The sequence below is a fragment of the Mastigoproctus giganteus genome, chromosome 4 (assembly GCF_048544385.1).
Source record: "Mastigoproctus giganteus isolate SK-2022 chromosome 4, ASM4854438v1, whole genome shotgun sequence".
Lineage (NCBI taxonomy): Eukaryota > Metazoa > Arthropoda > Arachnida > Uropygi > Thelyphonidae > Mastigoproctus > Mastigoproctus giganteus.
The window spans coordinates 35769113-35784793 of NC_143578.1; the positions used below are offsets into that span (position 1 = coordinate 35769113).

Sequence of the window (15681 nt, forward strand, 5' to 3'; positions counted from 1 at the left end):
TTTGCGAAACCCCCCTGCAAACCAATAACCTTAAGATCACTGCATATGTTCCAACCATACTCCTCTTATTTTACAGCATGTAGAACCTTAACATGCTTTCATGACTTTCTTTAATTCCAACTGAATGAAACACAGGAACTGATGGAAATTCATTGCCATTATGAAGCAAAACTGCTTTTAAACTTAATTTTGAGGTATCTATGAATAAATGCCATTCATCTAACTTATGCACGGCACCTAGTTCTTTCAGAAGTCCAATAATGTCTTTAAAACACATACTGTCCTTTGTAGCAAAATATTTTTATTTTGCTACAGTGGGATCCACTGATCATGTTACCAACAGCAAATTCTAAGTGGGAAGCATTCAAGGAATTAATCGTGGAAGCTGCTAAACATTTCATACCAATTAAGAAATATTGTTCAAGGTTTAGGCCTAAATGGATATCAAATGAACTAATGGGACTTGTGGAAGAGAAGAAAAATGCATGGGATGCATATAAATTATCAGGCGACACAGAAGCCTATGGCAGATATAGGCTAGTCTGTAATCAAGTCACAAAGGAGGTTAGCCAGCCAAAGGCAGATTACGAGAAATCTTTGGCAAAGGATGCTAAGAAAAACAGCAAGGATTTCTTTACTTATATAAACTATAAAAGGAAGATGATGAATCAGATTTATCCACTTGATATTGAGGGTTCACCTGTTGATGATCCTGCTCAGATAGCAAACAAACAATGAGTATTTTGCATCTACATTCGCACATGAGTTATTAAGGATTGAAAATGCCAGAAGGTTATCAAATTGTAGCAGGGTGCTTAATGATTTTGTAATAACTGAGAGCAAAGTGGAGGAGAAATTGTTGAAGTTAAACATAAGAAAGGCACCTGGGATGGATGGGATCGATCCAGTTATATTAAAGGAGGCGGCAAAGGAAGTAAGCAAACCCTTAGCCATAATTATGAGAGCATCCTTGGACTCAGGGGAAGTTCCCATGAACTGGAGATGTGCAAATGTATCCCCAATTCACAAAGTTGGATCGAAGGGTGACACGAGTAATTACAGACCAGTTAGTTTAACTTCTGTTCTTCTGGGTAAAATAATGGAGTCTGGTTAAAGATGCAATGCAGGATCATCTAGACAAGACTCCAGCAATGATTCAGACACAGCATGGGTTTGTTAAGGGAGTCTTTTTGGACAAATTTGATTGGATATTATGATGTGGTTACAAAGGAACTGGATGCAAAAAATAATTTTGATATCATATACTTGAATTTCAGGAAAGCTTTTAACACTGTTGCACATAAAATACTACTGTGCAAATTGTAGCAGAATTGTATTAAGGGTAAGTTGCTACAATGGATAAAACGATGGTTGAGTGGGAGAAAACAGAGGGTGGTAATCAATGGGCACTGCTCTTCGTGGACTAATGTTATTAGTGGAGTTCCACAGGGTTCGGTATTGGGTCCACTATTGTTTTGTATATTTATCAATGATATTTATGAAGGTATATCAGGCTTAGTGTCGAAGTTTGCAGATGATACAAAGGTTGGCAGAGTTGTTAATGGCAGTGTGCTACTGCAACAGGATTTAGAAAATTTGGGAAGATGGGCTGAGACGTGGCAACTGAAGTTTAACATTGACAAATGCAAAGTACTGCATAATGGTAGAAGTAACCCCATAGGAACGTACCAACTGTGTAGTACTACACTTAAGGTGGTAGAAAATGAAAAAGACCTGGGAGTAATTTTGCAGTCAGACATGAAGTTTTCTGAGCAATGCAGACAGGCTGCCAGAGCAGGTCATGGGGTTTTGTCAATGATATACAGTAATTTTGCTAGCAGGGAAAAGGAGGTGATTGTCCCTCTGTATAAGGCAGTGGTCAGGCCACACCTTGAGTACTGCGTACAGGTGTGGAGGCCTCATTTTAGGAAGGATGTAGATTTGCTTGAGTGTGTACAGAGAAGGGCAACAAGATTGGTGAAGGGAAATGTAGGGATCCTCTTACCAAGAGCGGCTTGAGTGCTGCAAATTGCAGCGGCTGGAGACTAGGCACCTATGACGTTATCTGATTGAGGTGTATAAGGCCTTGAATGGGTTGAGCACGCTGAATTCTTTTGGGATTCTTCCACTTGTTCAGATTACGAACCCAAGGGGGCATAAATTCAAATTGAGGAAAGACAGCTGTAGAATAGATGTGCGGAAATTTGCCTTTAGCCAGCGGGTGGTTAATCTCTGAAACAAACTTCCATCTGTCATTGTGGAAGTTGATAGATTAAATAAATTTAAGGAGGAACTGGACAAACATTTAGAGGGAGTGGTTGTGCGAATTTTTTTTTTTTTTTGGCTGATGCTACATAAGCTCATGCGCTTGCTTTCTTGCATCGCATGCCACGATTACTGTTACTATTTTGAAAACTTTTCATATCTTTTTCAAAACACTGAAATCTTTGTTCTGCTGCGAGTATATTCCACTGCTGTGACCGAGAATCTAACAGTTCGGCTTGTTCTTTCGAAAAACTTAAGTCTTGGACCAAATCATTCAACTCATCTTGTCTGATTAATTGTACCTAACTACCTGAATTACTAGCTGATAGTCGACATCTTGTGAAGTGGTGGGAGGGCCGCACCCTCCTACTTTCGAGGGGTTATTTATGTTTGGAGGGTAGATTTACAACCCTGAGAATATATCATGATCGGTTAATACTTGGAAAACCTTGGCATAGCCTAGAAAAAGTGGCTACAAAAACTCTTCAAATTGTAATTGTAATTCAAATTGTTGCATTGGAATTTGAACCTAAGAACCATAGGTAGAAGTCTGATTATGTTTATCACAAGAAAACTGAGGCCAGAATATATTGCTAAAATTAAGCGAATTGGCTTATATCTGTTAAAATAAATCAGTGTATCATGTATTACTGGCTAGATTATGCAAAAATGGCATATTTTGGTAAAACATAGCTCCCTCTATATTTAATAACTGTGAAGTGATGCGAAACTATCATGGTGATTTTCAAAATCTATGCATGAAAATTGGTTAAAAATGGCATTTAAGTTTTTGGAGGTAAAAATTGTGTTGGCTAGTGTTACCAGGCGGCACAGAAGCCTGTGGTATATATAAGCTAGTCTGTAATCAACTCACAAAAGCAGGTTATGCAAGGGAAGACAGATTACAAGAAATCTTTGGCAGTGGATGCAAAGAAAAACTGCAAAGACTTCTTATATAAACTCTAAAAGGATTAGGATGAATCAGATTGGTCCACTTGATATCAATGGTTTGACTGTAGATGATCATTCTCAGATAGCTGCCAAACTAAATGAGTATTTTACATTACATTCACACATGAGGAGTTATTCAAGGAGGAGAGTGCCAGATGTTTATCAAACTCTAACAGGGAGTTAAATGATTTTGTAATAACTGAGAGCAAAGTGGAGGAGAAATTGTTGAAGTTAAACGTAAGAAAGGCACCTGGGATGGATGGGATCTATCCAGTTATGTTAAAGGAGGCAACAAAGGAAGTAAGCAAACTCTTAGCCATAATTATGAGAGCATCTTTGGACTCGAGGGTAGTCCCCACAGACTAGAGATGTGCAAATGTATCTCCAATTCACCAAGAGGGATCAAAGGGTGACACGAGTAATTAGACACCTGTTACTTTGGCTTCTGTTCCAGGAAAAACAATGGAGTCACTGGTTAAGGATGCGATGTGGAATCATCTAGACAAGAGAGCAATAATAATTCAGACACAGCATGGGCGTGTCAAGGGGAAGTCTTGTCTGACCAATTTGTGATTGGATACTATGATATGGTCACAAAGGAACTGGGTGCAAAAAATAATTTTGATATATACTTGGATTCCAGGAAAGCTGCTTTTGCTACTGTTGCACATGGAAGACTACTGTACAAATTGGAGCAGTATGGCATTAAGGGCAAGTTGCTACAATGTATAAAAGGATGGTTGAGTGGAAGAAGACAGATTGTGGTAATCAATGGATACTGCTCTTCGTGGACTAATGTTATTAGTGGTGTCCCCCCCCAGGGTTTGGTGTTGGGCCCACTGTTGTTTTGTATATTTATCAATAATATTGATGAAGGTATATTAAGCTTAATGTCAAAGTTTGCAGATAATACAAAGGTTGGGATGGTTGTTAATATCAGTAATGGCAGTATGCTGCTGCAACAGGATTTTGAAAAGTTGGGCAGATGGGCTGAGAGGTGGCAACTGAAGATTAACAGTAGGCCCAGAGAAATGTACCAACTGGGTGGTATTACACTCAGGTTACTGGAGAATGAAAAAGACCTAGTGGTAATTGTGCAGTAAGATATAAGTTTTCTGAGCAGTGCAGACATGCTGCCAGAGTAGGTGATTATTGCGAGCTGGTATGATAGGTGATTATTCACTTGTATAAGGCAATGGTCAGGCCACACCTTGAGTACTACTTACAGGTTTGGAAAATTTATTTTATGAAGGATGTAGAGTTGCTAGAACGAGTACAGAGAAGGGCAACAAGACTGACGAGGGGAACAAAGGGGTGCTCTTACGAAGAAAGGCTTAAGTTCTACAAATTGCAGCTTCTGGAGACTGGGTACCTGTGAGGTGAACTGATTGGGGTGTATAAGGCCTTGAATGGATTGAGCAGGCTCAGTGCTGATGGGATTCTTTCTCTTTCTCAGATTACAAACCTAAGAGGACATAGATTCAAATTGAGGAAATTTGCCTTTAGCCATGGGTAGTTGATCTGGAACAGACGTCCATCTTTTGTTGTGAAAGTTGATAGCTTAAATAAATTCCCTGAGTACCTCACCAACCATGCCGTTTCAGATATGCTCTGACCCAGTCGTTTGGTCATTACAATTTGCCCTTTGTCAAAATCGCTCAAGTCCGCTGCCTTTCCCATCTGAACATGAGTAACACTGATTAACGGAGCTCAGTATCAGGTGTTTTTTATACTGTGTCCTGAACTGCACACGTGCATTAGTTCACCTGCAGTTGCCTCAATTTGCATAACGACTCAATGTTTTGGCTCATCGGTGTACAAAATACATATGTATAGGGGTCTGAAAACCCCTTTTTGATTTTTGAAGGGTTCGTAGATCTCAATGTCTCCGACATCAGTGGGAACCACTGATGTTGGAGACATTTTGCATCAAATAATGAACTTGTCTTTTGAATTAGTAGTATTATTTGGGCTGATCATCAATTCCTTTTCAGTTGGAATATCATATAGTAGTTGTCATTCCATCATAGCCAATATTTTAAATATAAAAAGGTTATACACCTCTTTAGGAACTGATAAGTGAGCAAGGAAAAATTTGAAATTGTTTCATAACAATGCCTCTAATCATTTTGCAACAATAATTTTTTAATACTTTTTTTTTCCTAAGAGCTTTGTGATTATCTTATAACATCCTCTTTACTCATCTGAACTTGTGCCATGTGACAACAGGAAACACAAGCATAGGCAAGGTTATTAATTTGAAATATTCATTTTATAATTATCAATAAATATATTTGTTTAAATAAAAATCAAGTCTTGGAACTTTTTGATCCTACCCTGCATGTTTAAAAGACTATGAAAGTGATTGATCTGACCATTCCTATTGATGGAAGTTCTTTATATTTTCTAATATTATTCTTTACTTTCTGTTTCCTGAGTTTACAGCATAGTCATTTTTATTGGCATTGTCAATTATGTCTTGAAAATAAATATAATTTCTTAATTTCCTTCCTCCCTTCTCCTCTTTACAAGGTAGGATCAAAGGGTTCCACCACATATACTTGCAACTGTTAAGTATTTATTGTGTTTAGTTTGACTTCAACTATTGTGTAAAAGGCTTTATGAATCCAAGCCATGACAGAATATCATTATTATTATTAGCCATATGGTGCAAGGAAGCCTGGGGCACTGCAAAAAAAAAAAAAAAAAAAATTTTGCCCTTACATCCATGTCGTTGTCCAAATGTCAAACCCAATGAGAACTGTGTATAATATGCATATCTGCTCTATAGATTCGAATTAAAAAAAACAACACATATTTAATGCTGTTTTCATTGCCCAAGTTTTGAATTTTAATTGTTGATAATTCCTGATTACTCATTAAGATGAAAACATTGGTATATTGGAATTTGTAAAAAAAATACTTTAACTGTATTGTGGACCAGGTGCTTTGCACACTTTTCAGCCAGTTAATTTCTATAATGTTGGTTTCAATTTACATTAAGTGCTATTGTCAATCTAATATCAAGCTCTACAAGTCTGCTATTAAGTGTTATTTAGCTGTCATCTCTTTAACATTACTTATATTGTTAAAGTAACCCAACTCGTTGAAGTGTTGTGAACAGAAATTGCGGGGGGGGGGACTCATGCATTCCACTTTGGTAGTGTTTAAAGCTAAAGGGCTCATGCATTCCACTTTGGTAGTGTTTAAAGCATTGACCCATTACAATTATATAATATAAAATAGTGTTCTTGGGGCCTTTAGCCATTCCATCCCCCCATGGGTATGTATGGCTCATATAATTAGTAGTTAATTAACTTCATTAATTAATAGTTATGTAAAAACACATTGCTAATCTTTAATATTTTTTAAATAAATGTGTGTATATATATATACTATAGATTCATACATTTAAATAATACCTCATTATAGATGGAACTCCCCTTTACAAGCTCACCCAATAATCCCGGGATTAATGATGCAGCATGAAATTATTGGTTCTGGTTTCCAGTTTTATATGGTAAGTTATTAATGCAATTAACATTAAATGTAATCTTTAGTTTCATTTAATTGAGTAATTTTCTAAACATGATAAAGGGGAACTCCATTTGTAATGAAGATATTTTTGTTCGAGAAAATAATGCTACACAGCACTGTTATTTTGTCATTTACTTTGTGAGGACTATATTGTCCCTCCTGTGACAGTGAGAGAGCTTCGACTTAGGTTCTTCAGAAATGACTAATTACATTATTTTGTTGAAACTACACTATTTGGTTCCATCTGAAATCATCAGATGGAACCAAATAGTGTAGCCTCAATTAGCAACCTTGTGTCAAATGGTGAATAAATGAAAGATTAATAGCAGAGTAATGTGAATAAATGACAGGATAAAATAACACAGTATAGCTTTATTTTCTAAAACTATTTCAATAGCCACATTGAAATAGTACCCTGCTTCTTTACTAATTTGTTGAATTGGGCTAATGCAGCCTACTAGTAGAGGTTTATTATACACATTTTCAGTTGGAAGTTTTTCTTCCAAAAACTGCTCATTTAGCTTTGATACATTTATCTGATGCTCAACACAAGGTCACTCAACACAAGGTAATTGAGGCTATCTGTTTGATGATGGAACCAAATAGTTCTGAAACTGATCATAGCAGTACTTTCAAGTTTTCAATTAATAATGAATTCAACCACTCAGTGATGTTATTTGATTAAAAATGATATTGGTTACTTTAGGTTGTGGATAAACAGTGATTTCTAAAGAGCGTAAGCCCAAGCTCTATCCCTGTTACAGGTGGGACAGTATGGTCCCCAGGCAGTATTGACAGAATAACATAATGCAGTATTGTATTATTTTCTCCGTTTATTTCAATATCCTCTGAAATAGGATCCCACTTATTTACTAGATCTTTTTGTTTAGTTACTATTTAAAATAAGTTTATTACAGTGAAGTGTGAAAGATCTTTCTATTTAATATTTAAATAATGGAGAATACTGTATGTGAAATGCACAAGTGTTGTTTTTTTTTATAGCATGAAAATAATATAGTGCTTTTGTGAGTTATATGTCTATTTTGTTTTAGTATTTGCCATGGGGTAACTAAGGTTGAATTATCAGTTTTTGTAAACAATGTATTCTGCAGTCATTTTGCTCATTTTGTAGATAAAAAAATGTCTTGTGGGGGGGGGGGGGTGGATATTGACTAACTTGGCCATTAGGTAACCTGAGGTACTGGTGCTGAATATACAAAGGATTACGATAACATTACGGGTAAATAGACCCCTTAGAGGAGATCTAATTGAGGTGTATAAGGCTCTGAGGAGAAAGTAAAATGAATGAGGATGAAATTTTCATTGTTATAAATGATTTGAGAACTAGGGGCCTTAAATTCAAATTATGGGGAAAGTGGTTTTAGACTGGATTACAGGAAGTTTTCTTTCAGCCAGCTAGTTGTTGGTTACTGAAATAGTTTGCCTCTATGGTAGGGTGACCAGATTTATAAAACATAAAAGCGGGGCACTCATGGAAAGTTGCATGATTCGACTGTCATACTAGTTAAAACGATCCTCTTGTACTCGTTTCATGCCAACTAGCCATAACTGTTTAGCTTGATTAAAATCACCATAGGTTACTTACATATCACTGTCTTAGTCACACATTAACATTTTCAAATTATGTAAATCTCAATTCTTTATTGAGCAGATGGTCCAGGACATACACTACTGTTATCGTTGTCATCTTTTTTAGATGACTGAATTTCTTCCAAAAGGTTTGGCTGTTCCTTTATGAAATTGTAAAAGTCCATACAAGAAATATCTTTAAAATGTGTTTTTGTTATTAATATTGCTTGTATGATTTCAACGGACAACTGGTTCCTTTCATCAGTCCAAAATGCATTCATTAAAGAAAATACCCTCTCTAATGATGCGTTTGTGCCCAGTATTCCTAACACAAAACTCATAATGTGTATTATGTTCCCAAATCTAATGTCTTCATTTTTCATTGTCTGAATTGTCTCAATCCACCTATATATTCATATATTCTTCACACAATTCACTTCATTGAATAGTTCAGCTTCATCTATTACTTTTAATATGTTGGTGTTAATTTTGGATATGTTTTGGCCACTGTTGAACAACACATCAGAGATGGATGGATATTTAACAAAAGCCATTTAATGTCACATAGCTCTTCAAAAGACTTGGCCTAGTTTTCCACGTATTCTAGGAAAGTATCATAGAAATTGTTGACAGTTTTAGTAAACTCAACATTGCCTATGACACCATCCTCTATCAGTTAGTTTTTGAGGTCCAGGACAGCATATGGAAAAAATGTTGCTCCTTTCTGTTGAGAATTTGTTCTGTCAGGGCAATCAGTTCTTGTGCCAGTTCACTGCTGCATATGTTCTCTCATTCAATCTTTTTGATTGAATGAGAGGACATATGTAGCAATGACAGTGAAGAGGACATATGTAGCTATGGTATTACACAATTTAAGTTGGCTGTGAATGAACTTGAACCAGAGAAGAGACTGTGGATTATTAAAAAATCCCTCAAGAATATCTTGTGATAGAAAATGACTTGAGATCATCAAAATTGATCATTCTTTCCACTGCAGGGAGCAAGAAAAGCCATCTCGTCTACACACTTCCTAAAAGTTGCTTGTATTCCACTTCAACAAAATTGCAGAAGGATTTCAGTTTCTCAACTCTAATAGTGGAAACATGAAAATGTTGAAACACGTTGTTAATAATTGATTCCACATCAACTGGCAACATATATCTGCACTTGATTGCAAAGTGTTATTCACGATATGTGCAGCACAGCCTACTCCCAAGATGTTTATTCTCATGTTCTTGCTTAACTTATGAAAGACATTATTCTTACCTTTTCTCACAACGCCACTGAAGTTGGTGCTGCAGTTGTCACCACAAAATGCTATTATCTGGTTAATTTGTATTTCTCCAATATGGACAGAATGTGATCCACCAATATCTCAGACATTTCTCCTACAAGATTTTGGAATTCCAACAATTTCACTTGTATTCCTTTCGTAGGTATAACTATCTCACCAAAAACTGATTTAATGAATTTACCATAACAGATACATATTTTGCCTCATGTAAGGCAAGTGAAGTGTTAACACTTCACGAGATGCAAAAGGAGCCAGTACATTCACAACTATACTTTCACATTTTGTTCTTGCACATGTGAATCTTTTTGAGAATAAGTTTTGTATGATTGTAGATGATCTAACCAAATGATTATGCTTGGATACTATGGAATGCTAGCAGTCCTTGTGCAACAAGATGTTTCCTTTCACCATTTATATCTTATTTTTTTTGTCATGAATGAGGTTAGTTTACAGCTTGCACTTTTTGCTGCAACTGCTTCTTTTTAGCAGTATGCTGTGTAATATCTGAATGACCACCATGTTCAATAGAAAATTCAAACATTACACTACCAAAAAACTTTACTGTTAACATTATGACTTTCAGTTAGGAAAGGGATTCTTGTTTCACCGTGTCCGTGAAACTATACTTTTGCTTGGCCTTCTCACGACCAACAAATTGAATTTATAATTAATCCTGTTAAAAATGGGACATCTTGTCACCCTACTATTGGTGATCGAGGCTGGTGGCTTGAGAAGATTCAAAGGTTAGCTGGATAAGTATCTACATGAGGAGGGAGTCAAATAGGTAGTTTATTTTCTTTTATTTTATTTTTTGGCTGGTGCAGTAAGCAGCCTCAAGCTTCCTTGCACCATATGACTAATACTGATTGAGGAGGGTGGATGGGTTAATCCATTGCAAGTGCAGTAGCATATGCTCTTTGAGTGGTCCGGGGTTCAAGCCCATGACTGCTAAATACGATTAATGTTTGTATTGCTTGATTTATTGTAAACTCTGCTGACCTGGTGGTCGTGCCGGAGTATAAACAAGAACATTTTTTTTTTTTTTTTTTTTTCATTTGGAGTACATGTGTATGTTTGTGGTTGGGCGGGCAAGTAATAAAAGAATTTTATTTTTGTCCCATTGATAATGCTGCAAACACATTACTGGGGAGTGAAGGGGGTACACACTTGTTCCAAATAGGCTAACAGGATTCTTATTAAGGAATGGTTAATTGTATTTAATGTTAAGAGAGGTACTTTTTCTAACATCAATTGAGTTGAAGGTTTTCAATGTTGCATGGTGCATTCTGGGTGGAAAATAATGTATTAAGAAAAACATCTGGTAAAGATTAATTTTAGTTTAAATTATTTTTAAATCAGTTAATTTAGTTAATAAGATATAAAATTTAATAAAGCAAAATTAAATAAAATAAAATTAAACTTAAGTAAATAGATAGCCATGGGAGCTCAAACTCCATCCCTCTTCTGATGTAATCTTGAACCCACCCACAAAATTAAGATGCTCACAAATATTAGCTGCCAAACAGATGTCTAATCTTACAACTTCCAAATCCATATTCTCCCTCTGAATATCCTCACCCTTGGGTACAAACTTTGACTCCAGTAGACCTTAAACAAAATTTTTATTCAAAAATTCTTAGTTTGAGAGTATAGTATAGAATATATAAATATAATTAATTGGAAACCACCGTTTTAGTATGTGAGGCTAATGGTGTTATCAGGACAGCATTACAGGAATGTAGGCATTCATGGCTATCTATTTACTTAAGTTTAATTTTATTAAATTTTTAATCTTAACTAAATTATGAAATGATTTAAAAAGTTATTTAAACCACTAAAATTAATTTTTACCAGAAGTTTCTAGTAGCTGTTTGTTGACTAATTCATGTTCTATTACATATATAACAACTAAAGGCTAAATATTAACAAGAAATATTTAATAAAATTAACAGTTCTATGTAAATAAAGTTACCATAATTCACCACTTTTGCTGTATTACAGTCACTGAAGAAGTTATACAGGAAGTACTACAAAATGTCTGAGACTGATCTATAATCTGATGCAAAGGAAAACAGAAAAGAGTTCTTTACCTATGTAAACTCTAGAAGGAAAGGGATGAATCAGATTGGTCCACTGGATGTTGATGGTTCAACAGTTGAGGATCTTGCTCAGGTGGCTAACAAATTAAACGAGTATTTTGCATCTACATTCACACATGAGGAGTTATTCAGGAAGGGGAATGCCAGAGGTGAAGTAAACTCTGGCAGTGAGCTAGATGATTTTGTAATAACTGAGAGGAAAGTGGAGGAGAAATTGTTGAGGATAAACATAAAAAAGTCACCTGGAGTGGATGAGATCTATCCAGTTATATTAAAGGAGGCAACAAAGGAAGTAAGCAAACCCTTAGCCATAATTATGAGAGCTTCTTTGGACTCAGGGGAGGTACCAATAGACTGGAGATGTGCAAATGTGACCCCAATTCACAAAGGAGGATCAAAGGCTGACACAAGTAATTATAGACCTGTGAGTTTAACTTCTGTTCCAGGAAAATTAATGGAGGCACTGATTAAAGAAGCACTGCAGGATCATCTAGACAAGACTTCAGTTATAACTCGGACACAGCATGGTTTTTTTAAGGGAAAGTCTTGCCTGACCAATTTGATTGGATACTATGATGCAGTCACAAAAGAACTGGATGCAGGGAATAACTTTGATATTATATATTTGGATCTTAGAAAGGCTTTTGATACTGTTGCACATTGAAGACTGCTGCACAAATTGGAGCTGTGTGGCATTGGAGGCAAATTGCTACTATGGATAAAGGAATGGTTGAGGGGGAGAAGACAGAGCATGGTAATCAATGGACACTGCTCATCGTAGACTAATATTATTAGTGGAGTCCCTCAGGGTTCAGTATTGGGTCCATTATTGTTTTCTGTATTTATAAATGATATTGATGATGGTATATCAAGCTTAATGTTCAAGTTTGCAGATGATACAAAAAAAAGCCAGCATTAACAAAGTTTTGGCTATTGTGTGTGGCTTCTTGGCCTTTACGATAAGTTTGGCTACTTTATAGCTAGCTTCCTGTACTTTTTCTGAAATACATACTGATGAAATGATCACAGTTTACTGATGTGGAATTTACTTAAAGACTATCTACTGTCAAGGTTAAACGGAAGGGATTTTGCTTTTGTAAAGGTGACTGCAGTGGGACTAACTGATTTTGTTACCGACAGCTAATTCTAAGTGGGAAGCATCCAGGGAAATAATCATAGAAGCTAATAGGTTTTCATACCAACTAAGAAATACTATTCAAGGCTTAGACCCAACCGGATGTCAGACAAACTGATGAGACTTGTGGCAGAGAGAAAAATGCATGGGATGCATATAAATTATCCCCAGTTTCCAATAAGAATATGGAATCGTCACGATGCAGCTCTTGAACGGTCGCCTATAACTACAAACTGCTGTGAGGGATTTCACAATGCACTTAATTCCCTATTCCACAGCAGTCATTCCAGCATGTGGTTTTTGTTTGATGGACTTGGCTTGCCACAGATTGACACCAGCTAATGTACAGGCAGGTCATCTAGAGGTGAAAAAGAGAAGGTATGAAGCACTGCATGACTTGGTTGCCACTTTTGTGCAGGAATATGAGCAGGTAGAAGACAAACTGAAATACTTGCAGAGATTGGCTAACTTACAGTAATGAAAATTCTATTCAAATCCTTGACAAATAAATAAATCACTGAAATATGTCTAAATTAGTTGTTTGTTGATAAAAAACCAAAAAGTGTTGACTGTTCACTTTGTAATGCAGAGAAAAAAATAATTTATTTTTATAAAGAAAATAAAAGGCTTTAGTTGCAATAAAACCAGAGCATTTTATTTCCTGTAATTTCCCTTACAAACATTACATCCAAATCAAAAGTTATATTAAAATACATTAGTAGAGGCATATGATGCAAGAAAGCAAGCTTATGCAGCATCAGCCAAAAAAAAAAAAAAAAAAACCACTTCCATTTCACCCCTCCGTTCATTCGAAATACCGGTCCAGCTGAGCCTTAATTTTATTTAGGCTATCAACTTCCACAACAAGGGATGGAAGTCTATTCCACCAACCAATTACCCTCTGGCTAAAGGCAAATTTCCGCACATCTATTCTACATCTGTCTTTCCTCAATTTGAATTTATGCCCTCTCAGGTGATTATTCTGAGCAAGAGGAAGAATCCCATTGGCATTGAGCATGCTCAAACCATTCAAGGCTTTATACACCTCTATCAGATCACCTCGCCGGTGCCTGGTCTCCAGACAGTGTAATTTGCAAAACTTAAGCCTTTCTTCGTAAGAGCAACCCTTTGTTCCATTCACTAATCTTGTTGCCCTTCTCTGTACTCGTTTCAGCAGCTCTACATACTTCTTGAAATGAGGCCTCCAGACCTGTATACAGTACTCAAGGTGTGGCCTGACCATTGCCTTATACAAGGGAATAATCACCTCCTTATCCCTTCTAGAAAAATTCCTGTATATCATTGACAAGACCCCATGAGCTACTCTTGCAGCCCGTCTGCACTGCTCAAAGAACTTCATATCTGCCTGCACAATAACTCCCAGGTCCTTTTCATTCTCTACCACTGTCAGTGTAGTACCACAGAGTTGATACGTTGCTCTGTGGTTGCTGTTTCCCATATGTAGTACTTTACATTTGTCAATGTTAAACTTCATTTGCCACCTCTCAGCCCATCTGCTCAACCTTTCCAAATCCTGTTGGAGCAGCATAGCGTCAGTAGTGTCCTTAACAATCCTGCCAACCTTTGAATCATCTGCAAACTTGGACATTAAGCTTGCTATACCATCATCAATATCATTTATAAATACAGAAAACAATAATGGACCCAACACTGAACCCTAAGGGACTCCACTAATAACATTAGTCCATGATGAGCAGTGTCCATTGATTACCACTCTGTCTTCTCCCACTCAACCATCCCTTTATCCATAGCAGCAATTTGCCTCCAATGCCACAGTGCTCCAATTTGTGCAGTAGTCTTCCATGTGCAACAGTATAGAAGTAGGAATAAAATATATAAATTCAACATTTTGTTGCGTTTTGAAATATGAAATAATTTGTTTTTTGTAAACTAAAAATAATGTGAGCATTCTTCCATGTGGGTATTTTTAATGTGAACATTATGACGGTGGGATTTTTTCTGTGCGGAATTTTCGTGTGGACTTTTTTATGTGCGCATTTATCTGTCACCAAAAAAAAAAAAGGAACCAGATGCAAACGTGTTTCTGTGTGGGTATTTTTCATGTAAGCATTTATGACAATGGGGTTTTTTCTGTGCAGAATTTTCATATGGGCTTTTTTCGTGTGCACATTTATCTGGTCACTGAAAAAAGGAACCAGATGCAAACGAGTCTCTATGCCAAAACAGGACCACGTTTTGAAGCGCTTATGCCTTAAAAACCGTAAAGCTTCTTCGTCTGAGCTGAAAAGAGAATGGGAAGAATGTACCGGAATAGTAGTAAGTGCAGTAAAGGTCAGAAGACGCCTCACACAAAAAGTGAAAATGGCCCGATTAATTTGGTGTAAGGAGCATGTCAAATGGATCCCCGAGCAGTGGAATTCAGTTATTTTCTCTGATGAGAAGAAATTCAGCCTGCATGGCTCTGATGAGAGACTAACGATTCGCCATAGATGTGAAGAATACCATCCAGACTGTATTGGTGTCTACAGAGAAATTCCCTACCAGCCAAATGATATGGGGTTGCATTTCGTATCACCTGCACTTTATAAAAGGTTCTGTAAATGCCAATGGATACCCGGCTATATTGGAAGGCAAATTGCTGCCAACCATTAGAGACCATTTCAACCTGCCAAGTAACTACATCTTTCAGGACAAACTCTGTTCCGTGTCATCGGGTGAAAAGTGTAAGCAGGCACTTCTGTAGTTACTTTAGCTTCATTTCTGCATTAGAGGTTCAACAGTAATGTGTTTACATTTGTTACAGGTGAAAAAATGTTTGGAAGAACGGT

General features: G+C 36.5%; 1 protein-coding gene across 1 annotated transcript in view; it reads left to right on the top strand.

Moving 5' to 3' along the window:
* The window catches only part of LOC150086621 (CYFIP-related Rac1 interactor B-like), a 119246-nt gene that overhangs the window by 20364 nt on the left and 83201 nt on the right, over window positions 1-15681 (top strand). The window contains exon 2 of the mRNA XM_090371482.1: window positions 6649-6736. The gene's annotated coding sequence lies outside the window, so the exon portion shown is untranslated. The remainder of the gene's footprint in view (window positions 1-6648; window positions 6737-15681) is intronic.